Source organism: Lithobates pipiens, unplaced genomic scaffold, assembly GCF_037356315.1.
Source record: "Lithobates pipiens isolate NorthernLeopardFrog02 unplaced genomic scaffold, aLitPip1_a1.2 Scaffold_16, whole genome shotgun sequence".
NCBI classification, from domain to species: domain Eukaryota; kingdom Metazoa; phylum Chordata; class Amphibia; order Anura; family Ranidae; genus Lithobates; species Lithobates pipiens.
The window spans coordinates 632,111,568-632,126,262 of NW_027507748.1; the positions used below are offsets into that span (position 1 = coordinate 632,111,568).

At 42.1% G+C, this 14,695-nt stretch overlaps 1 long non-coding RNA gene across 2 annotated transcripts in view; it reads left to right on the forward strand.

The window, feature by feature from the left end:
• The window catches only part of LOC143983978 (uncharacterized), a 44,013-nt gene extending 29,643 nt beyond the window's left edge, over positions 1-14,370 (forward strand). The window contains exons 4-6 of one of the 2 annotated variants that reach the window (XR_013274699.1): positions 3,118-3,157; positions 7,845-11,269; positions 11,305-14,370. This is a non-coding gene — a long non-coding RNA (uncharacterized LOC143983978). Of the gene's footprint in view, positions 1-3,117; positions 3,158-7,844 lie in introns of both variants that reach the window. The other variant, XR_013274698.1, reaches the window with a different exon arrangement.
• The last annotated feature ends 325 nt before the right edge of the window (positions 14,371-14,695 follow it).

A 14,695-nucleotide genomic window follows, 5' to 3' on the forward strand; every position in this document is an offset into this window, starting at 1 on the left:
ACCCGCTCATGGAATGGCGACAAACTTTTACCCTTTAAAATCTCCATAGGCGACGTTTAAAAAAATTCTACAGGTTGCACGTTTTGAGTTACAGAGGAGGTCTGGGGCTAGAATTATTGCTCTCGCTCTACCGATCACGGTGCTACCTCCTATATGTGGTTCGAACACCGATTTTATATGCGGGCAGGAGAGGGCGCGTTTAAAAAAAAAAATTTCTGCTTATTTTAACTTTTTTTTTTTTTCCACTGTTCTTTTAAAAAAAATGTTGTGTCACTTTTATTCTTATTACAAGGAATGTAAAAATCCCTTGTAATAGAAAAAGCATGACAGGTCCTCTTAAATATGAGATCTGGGGTCAGAGAGACCTCGGATCTCATATTTACACTAAAATGCAATTGAAAAAAAAATTGTCATTCGAAAAAAATAAAATGTCCCTCTAAGAGCTATGGGCAATGACTTGGAGACGGGGGGGGGGGGGGGGGGGGCGCTGCTATCTTCCCCTCACTCGTCTCCATGTCAGGCCAGGGACAGGTCCGGATCGCCGTCACGTACCTGGCTCCTAACTTTTTAAGCTGGCTCCTAGATTCCAAGCAAATTTGTCAACCCCTGATATATATATATATATATATATATATATATATATATATATATATATATATATATATATATATATATATATATATTGCAACTCAAGTCATTTTGTAATTGACTGTTATTAAAAAATACCTTTCCTTTTCAATCTGCAGCTCTGTAATTTTCTGTGAAGTGCAATGCAATATGGCTACTTGGAATGTGTACAGATCGCCCCCCAGAAACATAATTTCCTGCTTGTGTGATTGGCTCACTGATTTCCCCAGAAGTCTACGCTGATACAAGTCAGAGTTTTGGCATCCCCTGCAACAAAAATGTCATTTTTGGCGACACATTCCCAATAGCAAATCACATCTAAATGGATGCAGACCCTGCAATTTCTCAGAGCCCTGCAGCTAATTTAATAATCATGAAACCACTCCCATTAGATACACTTTCCACATGGACACAGACAAACACACAGGGATTTATTTAGAATAACAAAAGGTAGGAATCTGCAACAAAGTTTGTTAAAATCCTTATTAATGTACATAAATCTCCCAAAGGGTAATGTTTTCTCATCAACAATAGTGGTGTTACGCTTTAACCACTTAAGGACTGCCCACCGCATATATACTGCGGCCCTATTGCGTTAAATGACGTACCTGTACGTCAATTCATGCACAAGATACTGTGGCCGTGTGTGCTGCACAGCGGGGGAGCCGATGTCCGCCAGCCACCCGCGATCGCTCCACAGGGGGCAGAATGGGATCTGCCAATGTAAACAAATCGGATCCCCGTTCTGACAGGGGAGTACAGTGTGATTGTCCTAGTGATCAGGAACAGAGATCTCTCTGTACTCCCTGTCAGTCCGCTCCCCCCACAGTTAGAAACACCTCCCTAGGACACACTTAACCCCTTGATTGCCCCCCTAGTATTAACCCCTTCCCTGCCAGTGTCATTTATACAGTGATCAATGGATATTTTTAGCTCTGATCACTGTAATAATGTCACTGGTCCCAAAAAAGTGTCAAGTGTCCGATCTGTCCGTCGCAATGCCGCAGTCTGGCTAAAAATCGCTGATCAATGCCATTGCTAGTAAAAAAAAATGCCATTAATCTATCCCCTATTTTGTAGACGCTATAACTTTTGCGCAAACCAATCAATATACGTTTTTTACCAAAAATATGTAGCAGCATTCATTGGCCTAAACTGATGAACACATTTTTGGGGGATATGTATTATAGTAGAAAGTAAAAAATATTGTTTGTTTTTCAAAATTGTTAGTGGATTTTTTGTTTACAGCGGTAGAAAATAAAACCCACAGAGGAGATCAAATATCGCCAAAAGAAAGCTCTATTTGTGGGGGAAAAAAGGACATCAATTTTATTTGGGTATTTATGCGCAATTGTCGGCCAAAATAACGCAGTGCCGTATCGCAAAAAATGGCCTGGTAATGAAGGGGGTAAAACCTGTCGATCCTTAAGTGGTTAAAGTAAGTGATCAAGCAGCTATGCAGAATCTCAATCACTTTTATAGGTGGGGGAAGGGGGTCCCTCCACCTCCCGCCACGGCCTTTCCCAGTCTCTCCCTTCCCACCAGGGAGCCCGAAAACGGATCCAAATTGACGCATTGGATGCAGTGGGAAGGATGGAAGTAACTGAAGGATTTTGTCACTTTTGGTTACAGGCCGTTATCGGTTTGGTCACATGGCCTCTACTGTAACCACATGGGATATTGAATCTGGTCTCCATGTCAGCAGAGGTCCCACAATCGGTGACTTTGACATTATTAACATAGTGGAAGATTGCTGATGGGTCAGCGCATCACCCTCTGCAGTTATGAGTAGATTTAGGCTTGCCATAGATTTTTTAAGGGTAGTTTGTATCCATGATTTTCTTTAGCATCACCAAAGGTATTCTTGCACAGATCAGCTGAATATTTCTCATTCATGCTATATTATTGATTTTAGCGACCAAGGAGATGTTTGTTCTTTTTTTTCTATTCGCACAAGGCTGCTCTGTGCAAAACCATTGCACAGAACACGTAAGTATACCATGTTTGTTCTTTTCGTAAAAAAACAAAAACAAAGTTTTCATTTTGCTTTAAACTTATATTAAACTTCCCACTTCCAGGCATAAATGGTGTTCATGGAATAGATAGAATATTTTTAGGTGAACTAACCCTTTAACTCATTTATAGGCTTGTGTAAATTGAACAGATATCATGGAGGACAATGGATCCCCAAATTAAATATGTAACCTCCCACTTATCTGTCCTACAGGATTTCCTGCTATTTATTTTATAATTGGGGCTCCAACCCACCCCATAGTGTTTAGTAACTTAAAGCATGCAATTATAAAGAACTCTCAGTAGAATGACAGCTTTAAACCTATTTCTGATGTCAATAGATAAGTTAATTAATGTTTACCAATATTTGTTCTTTTGTGTAATAAAATAAAAAAAAATGTATATCTATGATAGCGTCTTTTATTCCACTATATTGCCATGTTCTTTAAACTGAAATCCTATGTATTTATATTGCAGACATTGGAAGTGGTTGTTCAAAACAGTAATGACCTCAAAGGTTAGTAATTTTTTATTTATTTTTTGTGCCATTCACATGCTATGCAGTGCAATTTGAGCCCATTTGTTATGCATGTGCTCAAATTGCACTGCACCACACCATAAGTAATAATTTTGAATACTCCCTGCATCCGGATCACATGGTACTTCTGTGCCATGAGATCTGGTGCAGGCAAACGCACTGCATTTGCAACCTGTGCTTCGGGTATCGATATGAAGCTTTTCTTGCAGCGAATTGTAAGCCAATTGCACAAGCAGTAAATTACATTATTGGAGGCGTTCCTTACACCAACAGCTCCAGGTTGTTAATTGCATTAAATTTTACAGAAAATTAATTCTGCAGATTGAAAATGAAAGGTAATTTTATTTTTTTAAAGTGGTACTAAAGGCTTGAATTTTTTTTCTAAAAAAGTAAGAGGTTTATACTTGCCTGCTTTGTGCAATGATATTGCACATAGCGGCTTCTTACCTCCTCTTCTAGAGTGCCCATTCTGGCACTCTCCACTCCTCCATTTCTCCATCTACCCCCATAGCAAGCTGTTTACTATGGGAGCACATGTGTGGGCATGCTAATGAGTCAGGCTGTGTGCATCAATAGACAAACACGTGTGGCTTGGCCTTGCCCCCTAATAACTATTCACAGGATTTGAATGACAGCAGCAGCAGTCAATGGCTCACACTGCTGCCTCTGTGCCTGTGAGAGTGGGGAGAGAGACCAGATCTGTTGCAAATGTTGCCCCCCTCTACCCACTCTCCAGTGAACACCAGTGAAAGGGCACAATTCCTCCCAATGACACCAACAATTAGGTCAAATGATGGGGCACAACTCTTTTAATTGACACCAATGGTGGGGCACAGTTCCTTCCACTGACACCAAGAACTGGGACCAATGATGGGGCACAATTTCTTCCACTGATACCAAAGATGGGGCACAATTCCTCCCACTAATACCAACTACGGGGCACAATTCCTCTCAATGACACCAATGATGGAGCATGAATCCTCCCAATGACACCAGTGATGGAGCACAATTCCTCCCACTGACACCAAAGATGAGACCTTTTCTGCTCCCAATGGCTAAAGTCCGGCCACCTAAAGTCTGAAGAACAGTAAACTGGCCCTTTGTTTAGATAGTTTGGAGACCCCTGCCATATTGCATTGAATTGTACAGCAGCTGCAGATTGAAAAGCAAAGGTAATTTATATTAACATTCAATTACAAAATGGATTGTGATTGCTATTACGTTGATTTTTAATATATTTACTGTATTTTTTTTTGTTTTCCATGAAAGTGGAATTACCCTTTAAGGTTAGGCGAGACAAGCTGGGAACTCTAATGGAAGAGTTTGTCAGCAAGTTCCCAAGAGAAATCTATGGGTGGGCTGATTTATATTTACTGCTCCTTTTATAGAAGTCTGCAATATATCAGATCTGGCATTACATCCAAACGTTTCTTTTTAAATACAGAAAGCAGTCTAGTCACATCTCGGAATAGCGATCTTAAAGTGAGATTTTTAAAAAATAAAGAATGTGAAGCGGTTATAACAGGACATACAGTGGATATAAAAAGTCTACACACCACTGTTAAAATGTCAGGTTTCTGTGATGGAAAAAAAAAAACTAGTCAAAGATATAAATAATTTCAGACCCTTTTCCACCTTTTTAATGTAACCTATAAAACTGTAAAACTCAATTAAAAAAACAAACTGAAATCTTTTAGGGAGGGGAAGTTAAAATAAAAAACTAAAATAATGTGGTTGCATAAGTGTGCACACCGTCTTATAACTGGGGCTGTAGCTGTGTTCAGATTTAAGCAATCATATTAAAACTTTATATAGGAGTCAGTACACACCTGCCATCATTTAGAGTGCCTCTGATTAACCCCAAATAAAGTTCAGCTGTTCTAGTAGGTCTTTCCTGACTTTTTCTTAGTTACATCCTACAGTAAAAGCCATGGTCAGCAGAGAGCTTCCAAAGCATCAGAGGGATCTCGTTGTTAAAAGGTATCAGTCAGGAGAAGGGTACAAAAGAATTTCCAAGGCATTAGATATACCATGGAACACAGTGAAGACAGTCATCATCAAGTGGAGAAAATCTGGCACAACAGTGACATTACCAAGAACTGGACGGCCCTCCAAAATTTATGAAAAGACAAGAAGAAAACTGGTCAGGGCAGGTTGCCAAGAGACCTACAACAACATTAATGGAGCTGCCGGAATATCTGGCAAGTACTGGCTGTGTGGTACATGTGACAACAATCGCCCGTATTCCTTATATGTCTGAGCTATGGGGTAGAGTGGCAAGACGGAAGCCCTTTCTTATGAAGAAAAACATCCAAGCTTGGCTAAGTTTGCAAAAACACATCAGAAGTCTCCCAAAAGCGTGTGGGAAAATGTGTTATGGTCGTCAATATTGGCACAAAACCTTCATACTTCTAGAAAACTGAACGTTAAAGGGGAACTTCATTTTTCAGCATTAGAATGACCCAAAGCATACACCCAAATAAACAAAGGAATGGCTTCACCAGAAGAAGATTAAAGTTTTGGAATGGCCCAGCCAGAGCCCAGACTTAAATCAGATTCAAAATCTGTGGGGTGAGATCCTAAGAGGGCTCTACACAGGAGATGCCCTCACAATATGACAAATTTGAAATGTTTTTGCAAAGAGTGGGCAAATATTGCCAAGTCAAGATGTGCCATGCTGATGGACTCCTACCCAAAAAGACGGAGTGCTGTAATAAAATCAAAAGGTGCTTCAACAAAGTATAAAGCCGCGTACACACGGGTGGACTGTCTGGCCAACTAAGTCCGTCAGACAATCCGACAGACAGTCCGTCCTACTTTTGAATGAACGGACTTGACCACACACGATGAACAGACAGTCCGCTGAAAGCTTGCGCGATGACGTGTACAGCACGTACGACGGGACTAGAAATACGACGTCCAATACACTGCAATGCAACCTTCGGCCGTGTAAATCCTTTCTGAGCATGCGCCATACTTAGTCCGTCCAACTTGCCTACTCACGAGCAGACTGTCCGCTGAAACCAAAGTTGGACGGACTGTATTACGGAAATTCCGAAAGACTTAGTCCGCCAGACTGTCCGCTGAAAAAGTCAGCTGAAGCCCACACACGAGCGGACTGTCCGCTGAAATGTGTTTCAGCGGACTAAGTTGGACAGACAGTTCGCCCGTGTGTACGCGGCCTTAGTGTAAGGGTGTGCATATTATTATTTTTACTTCCCTCCACCTAAAAGATTTCAGTTCAAATGAGTTGTACAGTTTTTAGGTCACATTAAAGGTGGAAACAATTCGGAAATGATTTATCTTTGTCTCATTTTTTTTTTTTTTTACATCACAGAAACCTGACATTTTAACAGGGGTGTGTAGACTTTTTATATCCGCTGTATGTATTCTAGGATATGGCATATTGATAACTTGCACAGACACAGCTGGGATAGTTTGTATAGGAACAACTTCTACATTGTAGTTTTAGGCTACAGTTAATGTTCAGTTAAGCCAGGCTCTTCACCCTTTGTCTGCACCCAAGGCCGATCGCTTGCAAGTGATTGATTCCAAGAGGGTTTACATGCAAATGGCTGCTGGAGCTGTCAGCCTCCCATGGCTTGGACTCCTGTTCACTCCAGAACATGGCACAGGAAACCCTAGTTCCGTGCGCGTTTGCTGCACTGCGTTCATAACACACTGCAGTTAAGTTAATAATCAAAACCAAAGGTGCGTGGGTCCCTTCCAAAATTAAAATGTGTGCGTTTAAAATACCTGAAGGCAAAAAAAAGATAGGAAATAATAAAATGACAATGTACAAATCAAGGTGCACATGTCCCTTTTTTAAATGATCAACGCCAAGATGTAAATGCCTTTTCAAGAGTGTGGAACAATATAGAACATCCAATAAATTGCTATAGTATTAAAACAATCCTATAAAAGCTAATAAATATATTGTGAATAGTCCAAAGCCACAAATCCAAGTGACTTAACATGTTCAGTGCTGGACACAAACACTTGGTGCTGCCGTGATCAGAGTGTTGTCCCCAAAAATCAAGCCTCTTACTGGACAGGGTTGATCTCAAATCATAGAGATCAAACACGCTTTATAATGAGAGGAGCCAATACTCCCATCATCAAGCCTCCAGAAGGATTTGTGACCCCGCCGGCAATTACAGCAATGGTGTCCACACAGGGAGATCATAATAGTTTCTCTGACTATCCACCAAACTCCATCCCACACAAGTATCATATAAAGACAAAGAATAGGAGAATCCTCATAGTGCAGTAAATCAAAATCTTTGATAAAAGGTAAATGCACTTACAAACCAAACCAACAAGCAGTATAACATTGAAAGTATGGCTGCAGGACTCGCCCGTGTGTGTGCGGTGACCTCACAGATGTTGCTCCATTTGATGCGTTTCCCTGTAAAAGGTGTCCTCTGGGAACAGACTGTCCGCATGTGAATCACACAGGAACACGCTACTGGTGTAAACCAGCTCTCAGTGGGGGTTGCCTCCTGCTGGGGTTCTCACGTGTAAATCGATGAAGGGCCCATTCGCAAAGTGTGAAAGGTCATTGGTAGGAATATGCAATACCTACTGTTTATAATTCTGTGCATGATCTCCATTTTTTTTCTTAAGGATCATGGTTTCTGATTCAAGTTTCTTTTTTCGTCCTCAGGTTTGAATGAAGGCTGGCAAATATTCTTTGGACAAAAATGAATTCTTTGTACTCGCCTCTAAAATGGTGAAAATTTAAGAAAACCGTGTGCAGTCTGGTCATTTTACAACAGAGAACAGTAAAAGAATACTGTCTATAACAACCCTCTCCCAGTCACTGCTGAGCTACGGCACCCCATCACATCCTAACACACAATACTTGTGCTCCTCAGTAGTTTTTTTAAATGCCTGCATTGCGAAAATTGGTGTGTGTGTGTGTGTGTTTACTGGTTTAGGGGTTGTTTGTGTACACTGGGGAATAATTGGTCAATGCAATGCTTTCAGCAGTTATAGCACTTTTTGAACATGTGGTAAAATTTTTATTTTTTTTGCTAGAAAGTATTTAGAACCCAAAACATATATTTTCTGAAAGAATGGGGCCCGAAGAATAAAATGTAATTTGCAAATGTTGCACAATATTTGAGCAGCTGAAAAATGGGAGCGCAGCAGAGGAATGGGAGAGCCCAGTAACCAGCACGGTGGGTGGGTCATCACATTTTTGGTTCTGGAAAACCAAGGATTTACATTTTTAAATGTATGTGTATTTTTATAAACTATTTAAGTAAAGAGAACCAGACAAGATATTCTAATAGAGTCCTGTGGATGTAATTTGAATTTAATATACTGTTATAATTGTGTCAGCTTGTTGAAAAGGTTGGTACTGTAGGAGTCTCCAACCCCCGGGTCGTGGACCGCTGCCGGGAAGCAGGCTGTTGATGACCAGGCCGCACAGCAGGGGAGCTGAGCGACGACCGTGGTCCACACAGGGCTATCACAGACCGTGGTTGCTGCTCACTTTCTGTTGTGCGGCCATGCCTGTTTTGTTCTCTCCCAGCTCCTCTGCTCACCTGGCCATCAATGTCATCTGATCAGCTGGCCAGGGGGTGGGAGGAGCTGCAGATCGGAATAGAATAGAGAGCTCCTCCCACCCCCTGCCCTGCTGATAGGATGACATCGCCGGTTGGGTGAGGGAGCCAGGAAAGGCATCTGCCCTGCCAAAGGTACGTGTCTTGTGCAGGGGAAGCAGACATTAGAATAGTGCAGTGTCATTTTAGAGGGAGGGGGGCAGACTGCAGGGCACTATGATGGTGGAGGCTGTGATTGCTATGGGCACTGTAATATAAAGGGGACTGCACTGTAAAGGGGCGCTGTAATCATTACAGTGCCTCTTTTACATTACAGTGCTCCCTTGCAGAGCAGTCCCTGTTGCATTAACCACTTGCCGACTTGCTCATGCCGATATGCGTTGGCAAATTGGCACGGGTGCACAAAACCACGTACCTGTACGTCACTATGTCATCGGCGGCTAGCGGGCACACCGCCGCGGGAATGTCTTGATGTCCGCCGGTTGCCCGTGATGTGACACACAGAGGCAGAATGGGGAGATGCCTATGTAAACAAGGCATTTTCCTGTTCTGCCTGGCAAAATGACAGGGATCTACTGCTCTCAGTGTTCGGGAGCAGTGATCTCTGTCATGTTCTAGTAAGCCCACCCCCCACAGTTAGAACACCCTGAGGGAGCCCCCTAGTGCTTAACCCCTTTCCTGACAGTGACATTTGCACAGTAATCAGTGCATTTTTATAGCACTTATCTCTGTATAAATGCCAATGGTCCCAAAATTATGTCCGCCGCAATGTCGTAGTCACGATAAAAAATCGCAGATTGCCGCCATTACTAATAATAAAAATGCCATAAAATCTATCCCCTATTTTGTAGACATAACAAACCAATCAATATATGCTTATTGCGATATTTTTGGTAAAAAAAAAAAAAAAAATATGTAGAATACATATCAGCCTAAACTGAGGAGGAAATGTGTTGTCGCTCTTTTTTTGTTTATAGCACAAAAAATAAAAACCGCAGAGGTGATCAAATATCACCAAAACAAAGCTCTATTTGTGTGAAAAAAGGACGTCAATTTTGTTCAGGTACAACGTTGCACGACCACGCAATTGTTAGTTAAAGCGGCATAGTGCTGTATCGCAAAAAGGGCTTGGTCAGGAAGGGGGTAAATCCTTCCAGGGCTGAAGTGGTTAATGTAAAGGGGTATAAACTCCCCCCCCCCGTCCCCTTCCCCTTCCCTGGGAAAATTGGCTACCATGAAGCGGTCCCTGGTGCCAAAAAAGGTTGGAGACCGCTGTGGTACTGGGCAATGGGCATCCTATGAATTTGGGTAATTTAGAGGTACCAGTAAAAACACAACTTCATATCTCATTGTCCAAAGAACAGTCAGCCTATAGGTGTAACAGCAATTAACATGTAGCCAAAGATAGTGATACATCCCCTCCCTGCAGCTCTATCATTGTTATGCTTTATGTGTCAGGCTTTGCAAGGACTGTAAACTCTGCCCTGTAATATTCAATTACCATGCACTTAACCGGACAGCTTGGAAAAGCTCTCATCTCAGTGATGAATAATTAAAGCAATAAATCCTGCTTAACAAGTCACAGTTACTTTAACTCTTTTGCATTTTAGGAGGTTATACTGTATGCCAGGGCTTGACAAATTTGCTTAGAATCTAGGAGCCAGCTGAAAAAATTAGGAGCCAGTTATTTAAATCCTCTGCCCAGCGCCCAGAACTGCATGTCTGGGGCATCGGACAATAAGAATTGCTCATGCCTGATGCCAAGAGAAAAAGACCATATTTAAAAAAATAAATAAAAAATCAACTTTTGTTTTGTTATAAGATTTTGCAAATACGTTTTTTTTTTTTTTTTTCTCCTTCACTGATGTGCTTTGATAAGCTTCACTGATGGGGCGGCATTGAGGTTGGAACTGATGGGCACTGGCAGGTGGCATTGATGGGCACCAATAGGCAGTACTGAGGTGCCACTAATGGGAACTGGCAGGTGGCATTGATGTGCAGCATTTGGAGGTGGCACTAACTGGCATTGGCAGGCGGCACTAACTGACAGGTGGCACTGGCAGGTGGCACTGATGGGCAGCACTGGCAGGTGGCACTGGTGGGCAGCACTGGCAGGTGGCATTGATGTGCAGCATTGGCAGGTGGCACTAACTGGCAGGTGGCACTGGATTGCACTGGCAGGTTGCACTGCTTGGCACTGGCAGGTGGCACTAACTGGCAGGTGGCACTAACTGGCATTGGCAGGTGGCAATGGGTGGCACTGGCAGGTGACACTGGCAGGTGGCACTAACTGGCAGATGGCATTTGGCAGGTGGCACTAACTGGCATTGGCAGGTGGCACTGGCAGGTGGCACTGGATTGCACTGGCAGGTGGCACTGGATTGCACTGGCAGGTGGCACTGATTGGCAAGTGGCACTGGAGTTCACTGGTTGGCACTTGCAGGTGGCACGAACTGACACTGGCAGATGGCATTGGCAGGTAGCACTAACTGGCATTGGCAGAAGGCACTGTCATTGGCAGGTGGCACTGGATGGCACACTAACTGGTATTGGCAGAGGGCACTGGATGGCACTGGGCAGGTAGCACTGGCAGGTTTCACAGCCGATTAGTGTAAGGCCGCGTACACACGCGCGGACTGTTCGCCCAACTTTGTCCGTCCAACAGTTTCGGCAAACAGTCCGCTCAAAATTAGCATGGACGGACATGGCCACACACGACGAACGAACAGTTTGCTGAAACCGTGCGCGATGACGTGAACGGCACGTACGACGGGACGAAAAATACGACGTCCTATACACTGCATTATAGCTTTCGGCGTGAAAATCCTTTCTGAGCATGCGCGCAACTTTGTTTGACGAACAAGCCTACACACGGGCGGACTGTTCGCTCAAACAAGGTTTCAGCGGACAGTTTTTCGGAATTTCCGAAAAACCTTGTCCGTCCAACTGTCCGCTGAAACTGTCCGCTGAAAGCCCACACACGAGCGGACTGTCCGCCCAAACACTGTTCAGCGGACAAAGTTGGGCGAACAGTCCGCCCGTGTGTACGCGGCCTAACTGTGAAACTAAATGCTCCCTGCAGTGCTGCACTGTGTGAAACTGTATGGAGAGAGAGGAGCTGACACATTCAGCGTGATGTCAGAGGTGGGCGGGACCCGGCAGCTAGCCAGCCAATGATTGGGCTGCTTAAGAAAGGGGAGGGGCCACATACACGTATCGGCCCGCCCAGATCCCATCCCATTGGCTGGTGTTGGAAAGCAGGGTCCCGCCCACCCCGACATTTAGCCTCAATTTTGACAGCTCCTCTCTACACACAGTTTCACACACTGCGGCGCTGCTCTGCTAACAGCGTGTGGAGAAGGGAGGAGGATGTCAGCGGCTGCTGAGCCGCTCTCTTCCTGCTCCATCCCAACTACCAGACAGTGCTCTGTGTCTGGAGGCACCTCAGGTGTAATCAATTTTGTATGATTTGCACTACAAATTGTAGACTCTAACTTTTACAGAGACCAAATAATATCCACTAATTTGGGTTATTTTTTAACAAAGATATGTAGCAGTAGAAATTGTGGCCAAAATTTATCAAGAAAAATTAATCATTTGCAAAATTGTATCACAGAAACAAAGAAAAATGCGTTTTGTTTTTTTCAAAGTTTTTTTAATTTATAGCGCAAAAAATTAAAAAAACAGAGGTGATCAAATACCACCAAAAGAAAGATCTATTTGTGGGAAAAAAAGGACAAAAAATTCATTTGGGTACAGTGTTGCATGACTGAGTAATTGTCATTCAAAGTGTGAGAGCACCGAAAGCTGAAAATTGGTCTGGGCAGGAGGGGGGTTTAAGTGCCCAGTGGTCAAGTGGTTAATAAATCCCCGTGCAAATGAATGAATAAATACCCTATAAATGAGTAAATGTGATATACATGAACCAATTAGTCCATGAACATATCTTCCTAATAAATGCAGATGAAGAATTCAGAATTGAATACCTTCTATGTCGGTAACCATGACAGGCTATGACAGTGAGTTTATTAATAAAAAGTTTGAAGAAGTTGCAGACATAGATCGGAAATCACTAATAGAGGATAAATCAAAACATGCGACTCCATTGGATCCAGTACCCATTATCTTGGACTATAATACCCAATACAAGGATGTGGAAAAAATAATCAGACGCAATTGGAACATTCTGTTGGCAGACAGACAATTACAACAAATACTCCCCCCCAAAGCCAAAATTTGTGTATAGACGGGCTCCGACCATCCGTGATAGGATAGTGAAAAATATTCCAGATCCCCCCCCCCAAAAAAATTATTTCATATTTTTCTCGGGGAAGGGTTTTTTCCCCATGCAAACGATGTTTTGCGTGCACAAGAACCAAATGTCAAAATTTGAAAATAAAAAAATGTCACTTCCACGACTACAGGAAATTCGTATGAAATCAAAAACTTAATTTGTTGTAACACCGAGGGCGCAGATTACGCGTTAGAATGTAGTTGCGGCCTCCAATATGTAGGCCACACTAAGAGACCTACGAAAATCCGGTTGAAAGAACATGTACAAAACATCATAAAGGGATTCGATAAGCATAGTGTGTCAAGACATTTTGCGATTGTTCACAATAGGGATCCCTCTCAGCTAAAATTTTGGGGTATAGAACCCTTTATTAGACACTGGCGGGGCAGCCATAAAGTAAGAACCTTAAGCCAACTCGAATCCAAATGGACTTTCATTTTGGACACCTTTGCACCACAGGGCCTAAATATAGATTTCGCTCTAAATTGTTTTATCAATGATTTTTTTTTAAAAGAAAACATATTTTTTGCTTCATATATACCTTTTTATCTCTTTATACATTTTATATAGATACCTTCTTAGACTATCTATCCAAATTCATTCAGACCCAGTTTCCAGAAATGGTTATAGATATATTTTATATATACTATTATAATGAGGGGTTTGTGTTATACGTTTTATACATTGTGTGTCGGTTTTTATTTATTTTTTATTTTTATTTTTTTTTACGGATTTATCTTTTTTTTTTTAGTGTACATCTAATCAGTCTAATTCTTTTTAAGGTTTTTAAATAAAGGATAATTTTAGAAATGTATATGTATATAATGGAATTATATACACTTCCTGTGTCACCAACCCTCTGACCGCTATACAATCTATCTTTTCATGTTATTCTAAATGCCGATTATAGCATTATTGGTGTACAACATAATTTTAAAAATGTCCGGAACTTCCTAATTATTGGACTTTAATATAATGGGGGCCATGGGAATTAATCTATTTTGCTTTTTCTCTACCATCGTCCAATAACATTGACGCACAATATACAAAAAAATGGCCACGATGGAACTTCCGGCCACCGGACTCCAATAAAATGGCTGCTGTATCAATTAAACTAGGGTTTATAAGGGACACTTCCTACTCTCTATCTATTCCCTAATGAAGTCACGTGACGGTGACAAATACGCGTTGGAAAGAGAGAGAGAGACACCGGAAGTGATGTCCGAGCCTGCTGCTCGCCTTTGTTTACACTGATGCCTGTTTTTTATTTCTAAAAATGTGAGTAACTTGACATCTTTTAATTAAATAAATACTGGAGTTGAAACATACTACACTATCCTGTACCATTCTTTATACCTTGTGAGGTACATTCGTTTTGAGACACTGCAGTATATGATGTGAGGAAACCCCTGTTGCGGTTGATATATGCTGTAACCTTACAGCTGTAAGGTAAGGGGACATCCATCCACTTATCCAACGGAGGGAAAAGAAGGATTTTGGCACTGAACAGCCTGCATGGTTTACACAGCACCTATACACTATTCCGGAATGCCTTATGTTTGAACGTTGCACCAGCAGCATTGACACACTCACCACTATCCGGACTGTTTTATTGTTTGGTTTTATTGGCACCAAGCACTTTATTTTATGGGA